Consider the following 19,317-nt stretch of genomic DNA (forward strand, 5'->3'; position numbering starts at 1 on the left):
TTGTAAATTTTTCTGAGGCTGATGACTCCAAGAAGGTCCACCAGAAAGTGTGCTTATGGCCAGCAGGTGCCATAAAAGCATTTTCATCTTTGTCTATTCTCATTTATATCTTCTCATGAAGTATCCTAGTATTATCTCTGTGCTTCCTTTAATAAAAAGAAAAAATGTGAAGGGAGTAGACTTTGATTTTCTAAATCGTAAAACTACTACTACTTTAGGGTAAGAGCTGGCCACCATTACATCAGAGTGAGAGTCATCTTCAACGTGAATGAGCATTGATTGTAAGTGTCCTTAGAAAATGAACAGAAAACTAGCAGCCAGATATCCTGCCGGTAGAGCATTTTAAGGTCTTTATGATCCTGTAGGTGCCTGACTTTGTCAGCTTTGGAAAGCACGTATTTGTTATCCCCTAGCTCCATCATCATATTCTGTTTAATCCCTAACTGCTACTGCATGTTTGGAGGCTCACATTGGGTTACAGGTGTCTTAATTACACCAGACATCTGTAGAAAATAACGCTGTCAGCCTGACACAGTTTGAGGTGCCTGCAAATGACCAATCATGTTCCTTGTGTATTAACAAATCAGTGTTTTTCACTATGTATTCTCATTGCCACAACCAGTAGTACACTCACATTTGGTGATGGAAGATCAGAAGGCTGTGGGTTCTATTCCCACCCCAGGTATTTGGATTTCTTTGTAATACTGTCTCTACAGTGCCACGTAAGGGGTTGCAGCACTCGTGAGTTTACAGTCCTTTTGATAAGGTGTTATACTGAGCACTACCTGCTTGAGTTGGTGATTACTCAGGTGGATGTAAAAGATCTCCTGGAAATTATGACAAAAGAGTAGGTAAAATTCCCTTATGCTTTGGCCAAATTTCCCCTCGTTAGTTTGAATACCACCCTGGACTTCCCCCTGAAAAAAGGCTACTGGTCTAGCAGTACTAACCCTTGTTAGTAAAGCATAAATAAAGTTATTTATTTGCCATTTGTTAGCTGGTTAGGTAGGATAATTAGAAGACTCTTAAAACAAACAAAATATCTTGACTTTTTTGTTCAGTGGCCTTTTAGCCCTTGCTAATTCAGTCTTGCTGTACAAACCCCAACATGTTGAACCACCCAGATTACATCTGGTAGGCCTGACATCTTTTTCATCGATCTGTCATTGTCTTCCTCATAAGAATGGCAAATCAAATTGAGTTCAGATCCATTCCTTTTTTCATAGGAATGCCTCTTCAGCCAGATCATATAACTTGACGGACCACTTTTTGAAAAATACTGCTTGCCTTTCTGGCAGTAGAAAGAGTTTGTTCATCAGAACAAGGATGGGGTTCTCTTCCAGGCTGTGAATATTCTCTATGAAAGTGGGACCCTGAAGGCCTTTGTTTTGGACTTGTTCTGGACCTTTTCAGGCTAAACAAGTTTCTGACTGTAACGACAATGAAGATGTTTACCTTTTATTCCCGACTGTCTTCTGCTTCTGATGACCTTGTGGTCACATTGGACATGAAAGGGTACATACCTGTGCATCCCCATTTTCAGGGAGCACAGATAATTCTTTTGGCATGCGACAGAAGCATGTAACACTTTGTCTATCTCCTAACTCATTTGGCTGTATCCACTGCTCCCAGGGTATTCCTATATGATAAGTTCTGGTCTTGGTCACCTTAAAGTGCAGGACATTCACATCTGTTTTTCCTGGATGACTGCTGAACTCAGGCAAAATAATAGAAAAAAATGACCATATCTTTAAACTAGATTTTCCCATTCATCACCAAGCTCTAGGGGTTGTCTCATTGTTTGGAGAAATCCATTCTAATCCTTTCACAAACCAAATGCTTTTTAAGAGCAGTCTTGGATACAGAGATTCACAGCCTATCCCTTCTGTAGGAGGACATTGCAGTGCCCCCCCTGGTTTCCCTGAAATCATCTGCAACTGCAAAGACCATTCGGAAGGCTCTAGGTTGTGTGTCCTCTTTAATTCTTATCGTTCCCTTTGTGAGGTTGGACATGAAACTCCAGTAGTGTCTCAAAAATGTCTGGTTACAGTAACCCCACTTCCTGAAGATGATAATTTTCTTCTCATTCCCCACATCTGTAAATAATTCCATTATTATGTGGTGAAGGTGAAAGCCAATTCTGGATGCCATTTGTGGAACTCAAGGGAGAACAGATTCTGACCTTGGGCACCTTCCATCTGGCTTAAGGGTCCAGGGCACTTGTAATATCACTGTTAAAGATAGGTATATCAGAGTAAAAGATATTCTGGTTAGCATTTATGTGCTTCATGTCTTCAAAGTTTTATAAATAGCCTTGTCACAAACAGTACCATGGTGTTATCTTTTATCAACAAGGGGAAGGATGATTTACTGTCTCCTCTGCAGGCTAGTCAGTATGTCCTGGGATTGCCATAAAAATTGAGCATTCATTTCCATGCTTTAGAGTCTGTCAGTGCAGAATACCTTATGCAGATCTGAGCTGTCCCCATGAATGAATATTAAGTGCAAGAACGTTCCAGAATTCGCCTTACTTTAGAATGCATTAGAGGGTGGATCTTGTTTGCCTCCCCATGGAACCATGTCTCCCCACAGAATCACTGGGTCACAAACAACTTCCAAGTATTTCTGCAAGACAGCCCTAGCAGTGGTATCTCCTGCATACCCTGGAACAAAAGATGTTCTTCGTGTTTCACTGTTGCAGTCATTACATTTGGGTAATCTGCTGGCAGGTTGCCCTCAGTCGGCCTGAATTCCAAAGTCTTGGGTCCTGCGTCAGTTGCTGTCTCCTCTTCCATGACATCAGGTCGTTAGGGGTATAAAACAAGCAGCTGACGCCATTTTCTTTAGTCTTTCTTGCCGTGCAGTGCCTGAAGCAGAAGCATTTCACAAGTGCCGGTCGGCCGACTCCTGAAATATTCGAGTTTGAGTTTCAGAACCGAAGTCTTCACTAAAGCTAAGTACCACATTGGGGAAACTTTTTTCTTGCACCATACCGATGTCAGAAAAAGTTAATTGTATTACTTGTGGGAAGCAAATACCTCATAAGGATTTCCATTTATACTGTATTCCTTGCCTAGGCCCTGATCACAACGTGCCTGGTTGTCGGTTTTGTGCTAGATTTAACCAACGCACTATTAAGCGTTGGTATATTTTTGCCTCAAAGTATTTTGGAAAAAGATTTAACTACCAAGAAATGTCGTTGGTTAGCAATCCGACTACCAGAATACATAAAAAACGCACAGGGTCCAAAGGGGGTTAAGGCCTCAACAGCAAAAAATCCTACCCCCTCTGACAGAGATTTAAGGGCACTGGATAGATGGGGAAAAAAGGTTTATACATCTGCATCCTTGGCAATTAAGGCCTTAAACTGCCAGTTTCATATGCTCAAGTATCAACAACAACGTTATGGGATTGCTGAAACAGAAAATTATGTTGATTTCTGAATGTGCAGAAAATAAAGAATTGCAGGAATTATTGCATGCAGCTGAACAGGTTGGAAAGCATACTTTGCAATGTGGTTTTGATTCCTTAGAGGCCTCCTACAGGGCCGCAGTTACTGGATCTGTGACTAAGAGGCATGCCTGGCTAAAAGAGCAAAATTTGCCTGATCATGTTAAAGCTAAATTACTAGATGCACCTTTACAGCATGATGCTCTGTTTGGTATTAAGGCAGAAGAGGTTTTAAAGAAAATGGAAGAGAAAGTTAAGTCTATGAAAACTGTAAAAGACTTTTTGCAAGCGCAGCCACCAAGATTCAGTAGAGACTGGCCTACAAAAAATTGGTCCTTTCCTGAGTCAGACATAGCTCAAAGGGGCAAATCCAGATGCCCTAAGGGTTCCAGATACCAGGCACAAGATTCTTACAGGTCAAAGCAATGGGGTGCTTCTACCTCCAAATCTGGAGGAGATAAAGCGAAATCCTACAGAAAACAGTCCCAATGATTTCCCTCTGCCTTCACCAAACACTTATCTTTTGGCAGCACCCTTAGGGGGAAATTAGCACTTTTTGCTCAAAATTGGCAGTTAATAACCCAGGACAAGTGGGTGCTAAACATAGTATCACAGGGATACAGATTCCATTTCCATACTCTCCCAATGGCAGATGGTTGGCCGGATCTGCCAAAAAATCAATGGGCAGAGGCACAGAAACAGGTTACGTCCCTCATGGATATGGGGGCCATTCAGCCAGTACCAGAACAGGAAAAAGGACAAGGTTTTTACTCAAGAATGTTCTTGGTACCCAGAAAGGACAAGGCCTGGTGGCCAATACTGGATTTATCTATTTTGAACACATATCTGGACATTCCAAAATTCAAAATGCTGACTTTGCAGCAGCTTCTGCCCATGCTGGGCAAGAATGCTTGGCTGGTGACATTAGACCTAAAAGAGGCATATGTGCATGTCCCAATAAGGCAGTCGTGCAGAAGATACCTCAGATTCAAGGCTGGCTTAATGCATTACCAATTCTCTGCACTGCCCTTTGGCTTATCTACTGTGCCCAGGGTCTTTACAAAGTGCCTGGCACCAGAAATTGCTTTTTGCAGACAAAGAAGTATACAAATATGTCGTTACTTGGACGACTGTCTCATTCAAGCAGAGAACAAGGACATTCTTCTTCAACACCTGGCATTTGTGAAAAGGCTTCTAACATGCCTAGGGTACACAATAAATGAAAAGAAATCACAACTGGTACCCTCTCGAAAGATAACATTCCTGGGTGCAAGCTTGAATACAACTGCCCAGATGGCTTACCTCACGCCAGACAAACAAAGGCAACTGACTACTTGCTTCAAACTGATGGCAACAAAAGCCCAGTTATCTGCAAGATAAACTCTGCAGGCTTTGGGCTTCATGGTATCCTGCATCCTACTGATTCCATATGCAAAACTGCATATGAGGAAACTTCAGTGGTACCTAAAAAGTTTATGAAGTCAACATTGTCACAGTCTGGAAACCATGATTCCTCTCATTTCCTGCCTACAACAGGAGTTTCTATGGTGGGCAAAGGCATATCACCAAAACATGGGACAGGCCTTCACTCTACCCCCTGTCAGCCAAACCTTAACAACAGACGCATCAGATTATGCCTGGGGGGCCCACATGGTGGGAAGATGCATTCAGGGCATATGGACCCCAAAACAAATGCATCTACATATCAACCAAAAAGAGATGCTAGCTGTTCAAAATGCCCTGACAGCCTTCAAGGACTTGCTTCATCCAGGACAACTGCTGATAAAGACGGACAACACCATGGTTATGTGGTATATAAACAAACAGGGGGGCATGCACTCATACCTCCTTTGCAGATTAGCCATGGCACTGTGGGACACAGCTTTGACTTACCAAGTACATCTTCAAGCTCAATTCCTGCCAGGAAAACAAAATACTCTGGCAGACGATTTAAGCAGAAACCTTATGGACCCTCACGAATGGAAACTAGATCCACAAGTCTTCAGCATGATAACAAAGAAATGGGGGAGCCCGGACATAGATCTATTTGCCTCTCCTCAAAATTATCAATTGAAAAGATTCTGCACAAGGACCTATCACAGACATGCATGGAAAGTGGACACCCTATCCTTCAGTTGGAAAAACTTATCAGTTTATGCCTCTCCTCCTCTGCCTCTTCTTTCCAGGGTCCTACTAAAAGTCAGGCAAGAGAAACCAAAGATGATACTAATTTCCCCGGACTGGCCCCGCCAATACTGGTACCCAGTCCTAAGGAACTTGTCTCAATACCCAGCTTGGACCTTACCTCAAAGACCTCAACTACTGTCCCAGCAAAACAAACAGATCCTGCACAAATAACTCCAGACACTGAACCTGGCATTGTGGCTGATCATGTAGTTATACAAACAACACCTCTCAGTAAAGCTGTGATGGATGTCATTTTGGAATCCAGAAGGCCTAGTACTAGAAAATCTTATGCTGATAAATGGAAGAGATTCTGTGCTTGGAATCAAGCACAAGGAACTGATACAACAGAACCAAATATTCCTCAGATATTACAATACTTGACTGAGATGCTTGACAAAGGCCTATCTTTCTCATCAATTAAAATCCATGCCTCTGCCATTTCGGCTTATTACAATACAGAGCCACCAATCTTTTCTCATCCTTTACTAAAGCAGTATCTTAGATGAGACAAAAATTTAAGGCCTCCTAGAAGATCACCAATACCTGCATGGGACCTCAGTTATGTGTTGGAAAAGCTCACCCTGCCTCCATTTGAACCAGCTGCTACTGCTGATATAAAGTTCTTATCATGGAAAACAGCTCTGCTACTAGCAATTACTTCAGCAAGATGAGTCTCAGAGCTACAGGCCCTCATGGCTGTGGAGCCTTTTATCATATTTTACCCAGACAGGGTGTCTCTGAGGACAAATCCTTCATTTATGCCTAAGGTGGTTTCCAGTGTGGCTCTTAACCAAACTATTCATCTGCCAACCTTTTATCCAAATCCGCAGAAGAAGGGGGAGAGAATTCTGCATTTCTTGGATGTACACAGACCGCTAAGATTCTACTTGAGCAGGACTAAAGCTCTAAGAAAAACTGAGCAATTACTAGTGACATATGCTGCAGGATCAGAAGGAAAGGGTATTTCAAAGTGGATAAGCCACTACATTCATTTCTGCTACTTACACCATGGCATACCTGTGCCCAAGGGCATTAGGTCTCATTCCACCAGAGCTGCAGCTACTTCAGCAGCCTTTCTCAGAGGAGTACCAACCAAAGACATTCTAGAGGCTGCTACTTGGAGTTCTGTTCACACCTTTACAAAGCATTGTCATTTGCCTCTCTACTCTAAGTCCAGGGCAGGCTTTGCCACTGTAGTTCTGCAGGGCCTTATAGCTGCACCTAATGCTGTTTAGCTCCAGCCTCCCATCCATATCTTTGGGATTCTACCCAAATCGAATGACTGCAACAGTGAAACACGAAGAACATGGTACAGTTGTGTACACTTACCATGAATGTAGATGTTCGAGTGTATTCACTGTTGCAGTCCAGGTTACCCGCCCGCCATCCCCCTTTCATTCTCGAGTTTATCTTTCCTTCTCTATCTTCTACAACCTATGTGGTGTATTTGCTTGTAAATGAAGGTAAAGTTTGTATTGATGCATGTATATATAGTTTTTATATATATATATATTTGCTACCTTTTTGGAGGCACCTGACATCCGGGGTAAGAAAAACTAAAGAAAATGGCGTCTGCTGCTTGTTTTATACCCCTGATGACCTGATGTCATGGAAGAGGAGACAGCAACCGACACAGGACCCAAGACTTTGGAATTCAGACCGACTGAGGGCAACCTGCCAGCAGATTACCCAAATGTAATGACTGCAACAGTGAATACACTCGAACATCTACATTTATGGTAAGTGTACACAACTGTACTTTTCTTGTAGGCCTGTTCTCCAATTCCCCTACTACTCAGGGTACTGAGGAATGTTATGCTGGAGAAGGCCAGTTTTATACTGGTGGCAGCCATGAGGCCGTCAAACACTGGTTCTCATTTTTCAAGGAGCACAGCCGATGAGGTCCAGAAGTCTTCCCATTCTTGTGCTACCTTTTGTCACTAGAGGAATGGATCATTGTACACCCAAACCTAAGAATCTCAGACTTTAGCCTTGGAAGGTAGAACACTAGAACCACACTGGGAGTCCTGCGAGACACGAAAGCCCAACTCTAGACCTACCTTGCAAAGTGGACCAGGCTTTCCCTTTAGGGAAGAACTAATGGCGCTTGCCTCAATACAGCTTTGGGTTCGGCAAGCCTTCCTTTTTCCCTTTCTCTTCTTTGTTTGACAAATGCGCTCTCTAAGATGATCAGCTTTAATAATTGGCTCAATTACTGGTGTCATTCTAGGGGGATCCAATGTCTGTCTGCTTGGGATGACATGCTGGACAAGCCACGCTGCTTCACAAGGGACGGCTTGCACCTGTCACCACTGGGCTTCCGGATATTGGCTAAGGCTCTTGCCACCCCTATAGTGCCTTTTTTAGGCAAGGCTCAAAAGACAAACCCACCACCTTAGAAAACAATAAAGGAAAAAAACTAAGGGTAATGCTGCTCAATGCCAGAAGTTTAAATCTCAAGATGCAGGCTCTCGAAGCACTCCTCAGTATGGAGATCATCGATGTCTGTGCAGTAACTGAAACCTGGTTCAAGGCTCCTGAGAGCACCCCAGCCCTACCAGGTTATACCTTGTATCATGCATTTCGGCCCCAAAACCTGGGCCGAACCACAAAAGGAGGGGGGATGTCCATATTCATTAGACACACCCACACCTCCAGGTTAGTGGCAACGCACGAAGCATCGGAGACCATCCATGTGCAACTAACCGTAGGCAAAACTGCTATACAACTTGTAGCATGCTACAGACCACCCTCGCAATCTCAGGAACTCCATTCAGCCTTCCTGAAGACACTGGAGGATATGAATGTCTCACCAAACACAATCATATTGGGAGACTTCAACTACCCAAACATAGACTGGGTGCATTACTCAAGCCCCAACACCCTAGCCCAAAGGTTACTGGAATTCATCAACTCAAATGCGATGGAACAACTAGTCACCTCCCCCACAAGGGGAAATAATATACTTGACCTGATCATCACAAACATGGGGACAAAATGCTCAACACCGGAAGTATACCCCTCACTAGTGAGATCAGACCATAAACTAATAACCCTAGATATTCATATCCCACCTCCACCCCCAGCACAAAAGACCACAGTGAGAAACTTCTCAAAAGCTGACTGTACACTCCTTAGGACTGAAATGGTATCCTTCAAGCCCCCTGGGCCAGTGGAAACCACATCCCACACTGCTGAATCCTTCACAAATGCTTTCTACGGGCATCTCCAAGAATGCATGGATCATGCAATCCCAAATAAAACCAAGACCCTTTCCACCAAAGGCAGGCATCTTATCTGGTGGACCCCAGCCATAAACAAACTTTATAACAAGAGAAGGAAGCTACTGCAAGACAGAGCAAAATCCCATAAAGGGAAGGCATCCCTGATCAGCACTAGCAAAAAACTACGTTCGCTAATAAAATCATCAAAGGCCAACTTCGAGAGAGAAATCGCTAAGGACACTAAAGATAATCACAAGGCCTTCTTCAATTATGTTAGAAACCTGGTCGGAAACCCTCAGATATGCGCAGAGTTAGTTCATAACGGCAAAAAATACACTGAACCCACAGATATTGCCAACATACTAGCAGACAGGTTCAGTGCAAATTTCTCCCCTCCCTCTCCCCCAAAAGATGAAATAAATATCTCAGTTGAATGCAACCTCCCTGAAATCTCAGATGTCCAGGTGAGAGCTGCCCTCAGCAAAGCTAAAAATACAGCATCCATGGGACCTGACGGTGTCCCGGGTTGCATGCTACGTGAACTCCTAGAGGAGCTAAACCCGCACATAAGAACGCTGTTTAATCGTAGCCTTGCTACAGGATACGTCCCTGAACACTGGCGTACAGCTACAGTGGTCCCACTCCACAAAGGTGGCACCTCTACAGACCCTGGAAACTACCGCCCCATAAGCTTGACCAGCCTGGTCTGCAAAGCTACGGAAAGGATCATTATGGAACTCATAAACAAAGACATCGGAGACCTACAGACAATTGACCCTACCCAGTTCGGCTTTGTAAAGGGCAGATCCTGTCTTTTAAACCTGGTGGACTTTTTTGAAACAGTCACTAGAGCCATCGATGAAGGCAGTTCACACAGCCTACCTGGATCTGGCAAAAGCCTTCGACACAATACTCCACTCAGGCATCATAGACCAGCTCAACAGCTTAAATGTAAACCCGTTTGTCACAAGATGGGTTGCAAATTGGCTAAAGGACAGAACCCACAAAGTCAGAATAGCTGGAGCTATGTCAGACTCTAAGCCAGTCACAAGTGGAGTCCCATAGGGCGCTGTCTTGGGACCCCTCTTGTTCGGCATTTATTTCTCAGATGTGCAGGCAAACATAGGGGGGTTGTGGCTGACAAAGTTCACAGACGACTGCAAACTAGGCGCCATAGTCGACACACCAGCTGACACATGCATCCTCCAGAAGGGCCTCACAGAAACAGACGACTGGTGCCAGAGTCATGGCCTTAAACTAAATGCCAAAAAATGTATAGTCATCCCCTTTGGAAAAAACAAAGTACCCACAAATTACCACATAGGTGGTAATCCATTAAGTACGGAAAACGTGATCAGAGACCTGGGGACCCAAGATGACAGTGACCTCTCATTTGACACCCACGTCGCCACCTTCTACCTTGCCCACCTTATCATGAAGGGATTCACATCCAGATCAAAGGATGTCATTGTACCCTTATATTCTTCCCTTATCAGGCCTATGATTGAGTACAATGCCCCATTTGGTATGTACCTCACCCGGCACCTGCAGCAGCTGGAGATACCCCAAAAGTACCTTACCAAGAGGATCAAGGTTCTCCAGCATATGTCATATGCTGCCAGACTGAAAAAGCTCCAGCTCTATTCAGTAGCATACCGCCTGCTCAGAGGTGATCTGTGCCTTACGTACAAGGCCATGTCCAATTCAGAATTAATGGACATGCTCCACCTCAAAAAATCCAAATCCATCAGAGCCACGAGAGCTAAAGATCTAAACCTCAGCACAAATATGAATAGGACATGCTGGAGGGACAGATTCGTAACCTAGAGGTTTCCCGCACTCTGGAACAGGATACCTGTCCATGTTAGGCAGAACCCCTCACTGACTCTCTTCAAGAGAAATCTGGACGAATGGATGGATGATCGTAGGTTTACCCTGGGGGTCATCTCTGTGTCATTGCAGATAGATAGATAGAGGCACAGTAAACTAAATTTAATTTAAATTGTACACTTTTGTATCGTTACATGGGGTGGCGAAATCCACATACACTTTGGCAGGCTTATAAATGGCCAAGGACAGATAGCCTAGTACTAAACTATGAAACTGTGAGTAAGAGGTGGAAAAGTGACCCTTGATGGCATTTCTGATTGCCAGTCCATAGAGCCACTATTAACAAATGTGTGTCAAATGTTTTAAAAGTAATAACTTCTTGTATGCTGGGGTTATATTGTTTCACTTTAGCTTGTATCCCATTAACAGAGTTCAGTAACCCATATCCCAGTAAACTTGGAAAATAATAGCTTGTGTTTCATTGTTTATCTAATTTTCAGTGTTTTTCTCTTAATTTAATCCTTTTCATTCAGAACCTTTTGCAGAAAAGTTTTAAAAGTAAACTTTTTGTATGCAGGGGTTATATTGTGTCACTTAGCTTATATCCTATTAACAGAAACTTTTGCAGAAAATTTGAAAAATAAATTAAGGTGGATGCACAACAGTTGTAGCCATTTTGAAATTTGTTAGACGTGTATATGCTATACTACACCAGACAGGAGCTCTAAAGTGGAATATTGGACTCCCACTGCAAACACTCCCTCAGTCCCCATTGTTAGCCTTAGTTTACATTTTTCTTGCTTTCCCTCGTGTTAGGGTCAGAAGGATTGTCCAAATCCTGCAGAGGAATAATTTGTCTATGCTGCCAGGCTGGCAACAGAATGTTTTCTGTACAGGGCCATCTACATGTTTTCACTTTCTTTGCAAGTAAAAAGGGAGTGAAAATAATGAACCCGGGTTGTTTTTTAGTATTTTGTTTGGTAGCTGATCAGCTTTAATGCTGGAAAATTAGAAGGCTTGGCAATCTTTTTACAAACCAGGTTCTTGAATTTGTATTTCCATACTAACATTGCATTTCATCTTGAGGTGCATTAAGTCAAACGAAACTTTAAGCTAAAACCTCATCCGTTTCGGCTACTGGTAGTTCTCATCAGTGCAGTACAGAGGAGTTTGGAGTTATGATCAAATTTCTCCTGGTTATTATAAATGCCATTCATAATGTGTCTTATCTGGTAAAATTCCATATGCCTAGGCCTGGTGTAATCCATCTAGTAAGTAAAATGAAATAGCCAAGTTTCGAATTGATCTTCTCATTTCCTTTGCAAAGGGAAGCCCATTTACCCCTGTGTAGGAACTTGATGCCATTGGAAGCTATTTTAGTTGTGCCCCTTTCTGCTGAAGTACATGGGAGTCCAAACAAGAGTTTGAAGGGTATACAGTTAGTCAAAGACCCAGTCATAATCCTCACATCCAGTGTTGTCTGTTTTCATCCGATTCAACTGTAGGTTGTCGGATCCAACCTCGGCACCAACTAGGAAGATCTTGCTTCAGGGCTCAGGCTTCTCCTGTACCCATAACTGCCTGTGCTCCATCTAATTACCTCAGATGTTGTTTGTAGAGAAAGATTTCAGCCATGTCTTCATGGGCTCCTAGAACTTCCTTTTATTTATTTATTTTACATTTGTTGACCGGGCTAGTCTAACTGGATATATGTCCATTTTCAGTAGAGGCCCGGGGAGAAAAGCTCCAGGGAAAAAACATACAATTTAATAGAGAATAACATAAAAACAGTTTTATATAGCAAAAATTATGCCATAAAGGCAGTTGTATACAGCAATGATTTTAGCATAACATGCTAGCTAAAGAAATTTGTTAAAAGAATATTAAAAAAATAGAAGCATTCAAAGGTTTTTATATATATGTATATGTATATATATATATATATTTTTTTTTTTTTATATTATAAACTACTCCTACTGGAAACAAGTCTTAGAAGGATATACTAGTAACAATTTATTTCTATGTGAAAGAAAAGGATATAGAAGTATTTTAAGGTTGTAATAGGAGAAAGGTAAAAGATCAGAGTGAAGAAAATGTTAGTCAGGGTTAGAGCAGGAGCATAACCAGTGATTATTGAAGTAGAGCTTTAGATTTCTTTTAAAAAGTGGGAGAGAGGTCAGAGATGTAAGGTCAGGTGGTAATAGATTCCATACTTTTCCGACAGAGTGAGAGAACAAGGAATCACCTGCTAATTTTTAGATTTAGTAATATTCCTAAGCATTTTGTTTGAGGAGCGTAATTTTTTGAGATTGCTATATGGTATAATGAAGCTAGAGAGTATGGGAGTATTATGGGGTTGATAAAGGGCCTTGTATGTTATTGTCAGTTGCTGAAATTGTATCTGATTCAGAAATTCTAACCAGCCTAGTTGTTTCATATTTAGACAGTGATGAGTTCTAAAAGGGGAGCTTGTAGCGAACCTAACAATGTTATTATAGGATATAGCTAGTTTGTGAAGGTTCCTTTTAGAGAGGTTAGTGTAAATGGGAGAGGCATAAAGAAGGGTTGAGAGTAAATGAGTTCTAGTTATAGTGGACCTAGCTAGTGGTGTAAGATAAGGTTTTATTCTGTAGAGGGATCCTAATTTTCTGTTAACTGATTTTACTGTGGCATTTATGTGGGTATCAAAGTTGAGATTATTGTCAACTGTGATTCCTAAGAGTTTAGTGGTTAGATCAGGAGAAATAAGGGTGCCATTATTAGATGTGATAGTGAAGTGTACAGGGGTAGTCTTTTGGGTTGGTGTAAAGAGTAAAAGTTTAGTTTTTGGGGGGTTTAGTAGGAGGCAGCGGTTAGAGAACCAGTGTTCTACTGTATTGAAAGCTTTTTGTGTATGAGACTGAAGTTCAGCCTGAGAGGTGGCTGTGCAGACTATAGTAGAGTCGTCTGCATATTGAATACATGTGGAGAGTGGAATGGCTAAGTGGAGGTCATTGATGTAAATGGAAAACAAGAGGGGGCCTAATATGGAGACTTGTGGAACACCTAATGTGATAGGCAGATGATTCGATAGTGTATTTTGCCAGAGTACAGCCTGCTGTCTGTTTTCTAGATAGGATGTGAACCAGTTCATGGATAGTGGATTTAGTGAGTAGGACTTTAGGATGTAAAGAAGGATTTGGTGATTAACCATGTCGACAGCTTTTAAGTCGACAAAGACTGCTGAGGAGAGGATATTTTTGTTGCGGTTTTCGTTGGTAAAGTTTGTGAAGGAAAGCAAAGCAGTAGAGGTACTGTGGAAAGGTCTAAATCCGTGTTGAAAGTTTGCTAGTAGGTTGTGATGGAGAAGATGGTTCATTAGCTGTTTCTGGACACACTTTTCCATTATTTTTGCAAGTGGGGAGAGCAGTGCTATGGGACAAATGTTGGACATTTCGTTGGAGCTACCACCTTTGTGTAGTGGGATAATATGAGAGATTTTCCAGATGGAAGGGATAATACCTTCAATTATGGTTCTATTTATCAATATGGAGGTGGGATAAGCTATGGCTTTAGATGCTGTTTGCAGGAATTCAGCTGGGAGTTTGTCAGCTGAGGGGGTAGTTGCTTTTAGCTGTTGGAGAAGGGAGCAAATATATGATGTGGGCACTGGTTCTAACTTGAATACTGGGGGTGCCTTGGAGGTGGGAATTTGTGTATTTGAGATATCAGGGGATAGATGGCTAGCCAGAGTTTGGATAGTATTGGTAAAGAACGAATTAAAGGCATTAGCTGTTTCAGTAGAATTTTCAGGTTTAGTGCCTGAGGGGATGGGGGTAACAGGTACACCTGGATAAAGAAGTTTATTGATAGTAGACCAAAACTTCTGAGGTTCCTTGAGGGAGGATTGTTGTAGGTGGAGATAGTAGTTCTTTTTGTGAAGTAGGATGGCTTTTTTTGTATTATTTCTATGCTGTCTGAAGGTTAGATGATCTGTAGAGTTCTTAGTAGTTTGCCATTTAGCCCAGGATTTGTTTCTCTGAGTGATTAGTTGCCTGGTTTTGTTAGAGAGCCAAGGAGCAGGTTTAGCTTTATTTCTTGTACAGCGTATTGGGGCGTGATGGTCCAGGATTGTTAGAAAAGTAGAGTTGAAGTATTCAACTGCTTTGTTAATTGGAAGGGATCTTAATATTCTTTTTTAGTTCCTTCTCTGTGGAATAGTGTTTTTCTTTGGGTCCCGTAGGATAGTTAGCCAATTTAGTAGTCAAATTAGTGCATGTTAGTCTTGATAGTACAGAGTTGTAGTTTTAGTGTTTCTTAGTGTGCAGTGCTGTTCTTTATATCCATATTGTTTAAAGTATTTATCAGTATAATTTCAGATTTTCGTCTTTGAGGGCAGGTTGCTTATTAGATTGATAGTTTTATATTTAAAATTCAACATGTCTGAGACATGGGATTTAAAAAAAAAAAATTAAGTGTGGGCACAAACTGCCCCTGCAGGATCCTCATCAAAAATGTTTTTACTGCCTGGGGGCAGAAAATCTTGAAATTCGATGTCAAGCTTGCACTTCCTTCAGTGCTAGAGCACTACAGCAATGGAAGGAACTGCTGATGGTTAAAGGGATTTTACCTGCTGAGTCGACTCCTCCTACTTCAGCTTCACCAGCCAGCCAGGAGAAGAAAACTAATGATACATAAAAGTTTAAGTTGAAAGCAAAAACTAGACAGAGAGAGAGAGAAAGGAGGAGAAATAGACTAGCCAGTAAAATTAAGGAAATGGACACCAGATCCAGCTCCTGCTCAAGGACCTGATCTAAGATTTTGCAGTGCCCAGATCCAGGAGCTGCTCAGACCCATTCACCCATTGATTGGCCTTGGTTCTCACTGGAACCAGTAATCTCCAGTCTACATTCACCCATCTTACAAGACAAGACAGGAGACCTCCCAGAGCTCCTCCTTTGTCGTCTTCTGCCTGGTTAAACAGGTGTCTTTCAGAGCAGGACATTGACAGAGTGATGAGGAGTTTCCTTAGAGCTCAGATTCAGCTTTTGAGTTCTCTTGCTACCATCACCCTTGACTGTACCAAGTACTATACCTAGCACACCTTTACCCATTCTAACACTGGACCAGCCATTGGATTTGGTTGGCTCTGTGTCAATCTGCCTTTAGTATCCATGTCGGAACTAGTGGTTTTCTCCATTTTGACTCAGACTGGATCCCCCTGTCTCTGTTGGCCCCAATGCGTTCAAAGCTGGGACACTCTTGGAACTCTGCTTTCGGCCTCAGGGAGTGGGAGAAGGAGTCGACAGCAAGACTCGGAGCCATCTCTACCTCTCGGTGTCTCAGCTTTCCATACTCTGCTCCAAGATCCGCTTTGGAGTCGAGGCTTATTATTTCTGAAGGGTCTTTACCAACGCTATTGGAGATAATCCTTTGGAGCAGATAATGTCATCTGCTTTTGAGATTTTTCAGATATTCCTTCTGACTCCGAGAGATACCATACCTTCATCAAGACTTGTGTCACCTGAACTGTGCACCGAGCCTGATTCTATTTGTAATCTTTCTGTTAGACAGGGACTGTCAGAACCAAGACCTCAGGAAACTTGTCTGTTAAGCTCCCAGTCCGAGACTCAATCCTCTGGCATTCCCAGAGAGCAAGATCACCAAAAGCAGATATGTAAGTGGAGCACATTAACTCCTCTCCAGTGTCCGTCACTGATGACATAGACTTTGATGGAGAATGATCCCCCAGATCCTCACCTGAAGACGTCACCTTCAGTGAAATCTTGGAATTGATGAGAAGGAAAGGGGGATGGCCCAACATACATCCCCCTCTGGAAGAGTCTGTGTTCCTGGAAGCCTTTGGTACCTCTTGTCGACCTCTTAGTTGACCTCATGGCACAGTGAGCAAGGATGGATCCTGATGTGGTGGAAGCCATCCCCAGGAAGCCCGACAAAATCTTGTCAGCACCTTCAGACAGAAAGCATGGGAGCAAGGTGTCACCTATGTGCACAGTAGTGGTAGCTGAAGCAACCAAGAACGAGGTTTTGGAAGAAAGCACTTTGGTTCATCCTCCTAACAAGGTGTCAAGGGAGATGGATTGTTTTGGGAAATTGATGTAAGCTTCAGCGTTGTTTGCATTACAAGCACTGAACTATTTAGCACATGTCACTCGATTTCAGATAGATTTGACCAAAGAGCTTTCCAAATCTCACTCAAGGGTCCTGCCAACAGATGTCGAGAAAACAGTGTAATCTCAGCTCTCAACCCTTCAATCCTCATCTAATGTGGCTATGTGTCAGATTCTTAATGCATCCAGTGCCACAGCCAGGGCAGCAGACACCACCTTTACAGTACACCGACATGCTTGAATGTGTCTTTGTGACTTTGCAGGAAATTTCAAGGCATCCTTTATTAATGCTCTGTATGATGGATCCACTTTGTTTGGTCCTAAGTTCAGGGAAACTCTTATTAGAAGCCAGGAAGATGGTAAGACCCTCTCTGCTGTTGGAATTTGCTTCCCCACACCTCAGAGATCCTTTTCTAGGAATCAGAGTTGTGGGAAGAAGATGTGGTTTGGGAAGTCACAGGGATCTTACCAAGGTACTTCTTGTGACAGGCTTCCCAATGACAGAGGAGGAGGACATCAGAATGGACATTGCCCCAGGGACAGAAATGGACTGCAAAATCAAGGTTTCAAGAGGGCCCTTTTTTAAGAAACCCTTCTATCATCCTTGAAAGTTTGCCCAACTGCTGCTCTCTGGAGGCAGTTGGGGGATGATTTTCTCTGCACCCTGTAGCCTGGCCAAATATAACAGATTGCTGGTTGCTAGATCTTATTTCCAGAGGCTGTATAATTCCACTTTCTCATCCTCCAAAACAGAACAGATCTGTTCCCGATGTTCCAGCCAATCAGCAGGAACTAGCAACAGCAGAAATTTCAAAGCTATTAGAAAAGAGTCATTCAACCAGTCCACAAAGACCAGCAAGGATCCAGAGTCTATTTAAGGACGTCCTTCCATATTACTGTTGCAGTATTCCTTAAAATAGGGATCCCCCTGTCAAGGGTAGCCTGGCGTCTGGTCAGTGTACCAAAGCCTTACATTGTAATAGGGACATTATACGTCACACATATCCCCACGCATGGTGTAGGGCATAAAGTTGACATATGAATATACCATCCTCAGAAGTGAAAAGCCACAGGAGGAACACCAGTCCAAGGAGAAAAGAGGAACATGTGCATCCAGAAGGAGAAAGAAACAGGAGGAGTGAGGGAGCAAGCAAATACTGCAACAATGAAGAGAAAGACATCTACTGTTATGGAAAGATTTTACACAACCGTACAATGTCCTTCCATATCACTGTTGTATTATACAGTCGGGAGAGTACAAAAGCTCAGGAAGAAAGGTGAGATGGGGAAGGTCCAGCTAGCCCCCTCAAGAAAACAATGCAGGATAGCCATGGCAAATCCATCTCTAGCCCTAGAAACTACATCCAGAGTGTAGTGCTTTAGTAAAAAATATGCACAGAAATCCAAGTAGTTGCCTCAGGAATGGGGTTAGCATCCAAACTTTTGAAATAAGCAGCAGAAGAAGCCACAGCCCTAGTACTGTAACAGTGAAGAGAAGGACATCTACTCTTATGGTAAGATTTTATACAACTGTACTTTCTTTTTAGTTCCAAAGAAAACTGGACCACAGACCCATTTTGGAGCAGAGTCATTTATATCAATCTATGAAGCAGACAAAATTCCAGGTGTCACAATTCAGTCCATTTTGTGTCTTCTGAAGAAAGATGTCTTGATGTGCTCAATAGATCTCAAGGACATGTACTATCACACAAAGATAGACAGGTGCTCAAGGAGATTTTTTTCCTTTTCAAGCTGGGAGCTAATCCTGATTAGTTCAGAGCACTGCCCCTTAGTCTCACCATAGCCCCCAGGGTGTTCACCAAGGTGATGGCAGTAGTAGCAGCTAATTTCCGTCTGCTAGGGTTCCAGGTGTTCCCATATTTATATGATTGGCTCCTAACCGCTACCTCGGATCTAATAATGTGTCAACAGAGACCTCTTGCTGTGGTTGCTTCAGGATTTGGGCATTACCAGCAGCATGGAAAAAAGTCAACTCACTCCAACTCAAGCTGGTCACCTGGATTCAGTTTCTCAGACAGTCAGCCTTTCTCCTCGCAGGGTGCTTTCCATCCAACTACCAGCTTCAACTCTCTCATGAGACATTATTCTCTCCTAGCCAGATTAATACTTTGGATGCAAGAATTAAAGGCTTCGACCATTCTTTTGGTACCCTTGGTGAGATATCAAATGAGAGTTCTTCAGTGGATCTCTGCAGTGCAGTGGTCTCAGGCTCACAATCTGCTTCATTGAAAGATATGAATCTCTCCAACTTGCAGAAACCATCTGTCTTGGTGAGAAGCATCTTCACCATTGATGCAAGTGTGTTCCTTTGTGCGGGTATCCCCCTGTGGGGGAGTAGTGATGATGGACACTTCTCTCCTGGGGTGGGGGTCATTTTGAGGGAAATACTGTCCAAGACTCCTAGTCTCAGACAGAGGCAAAACTCCACATCAGTATGCTGGAGATATAAGAGCGGTCCTCCTAGAGCTGCAGGCCTTCCAGGATGTTCTCCCCAA

General features: G+C 42.8%; 1 protein-coding gene across 13 annotated transcripts in view; it reads left to right on the top strand.

The window, feature by feature from the left end:
• The window catches only part of NEO1 (neogenin 1), a 2,116,015-nt gene that overhangs the window by 1,794,404 nt on the left and 302,294 nt on the right, over positions 1 to 19,317 (top strand). The gene's annotated exons all lie outside the window — the stretch shown is intronic.

Source organism: Protopterus annectens, chromosome 7.part0 (genome assembly GCF_019279795.1).
Source record: "Protopterus annectens isolate FY-2018-M chromosome 7.part0, PAN1.0, whole genome shotgun sequence".
In the NCBI taxonomy this organism is placed as follows: Eukaryota; Metazoa; Chordata; order Ceratodontiformes; family Protopteridae; genus Protopterus; species Protopterus annectens.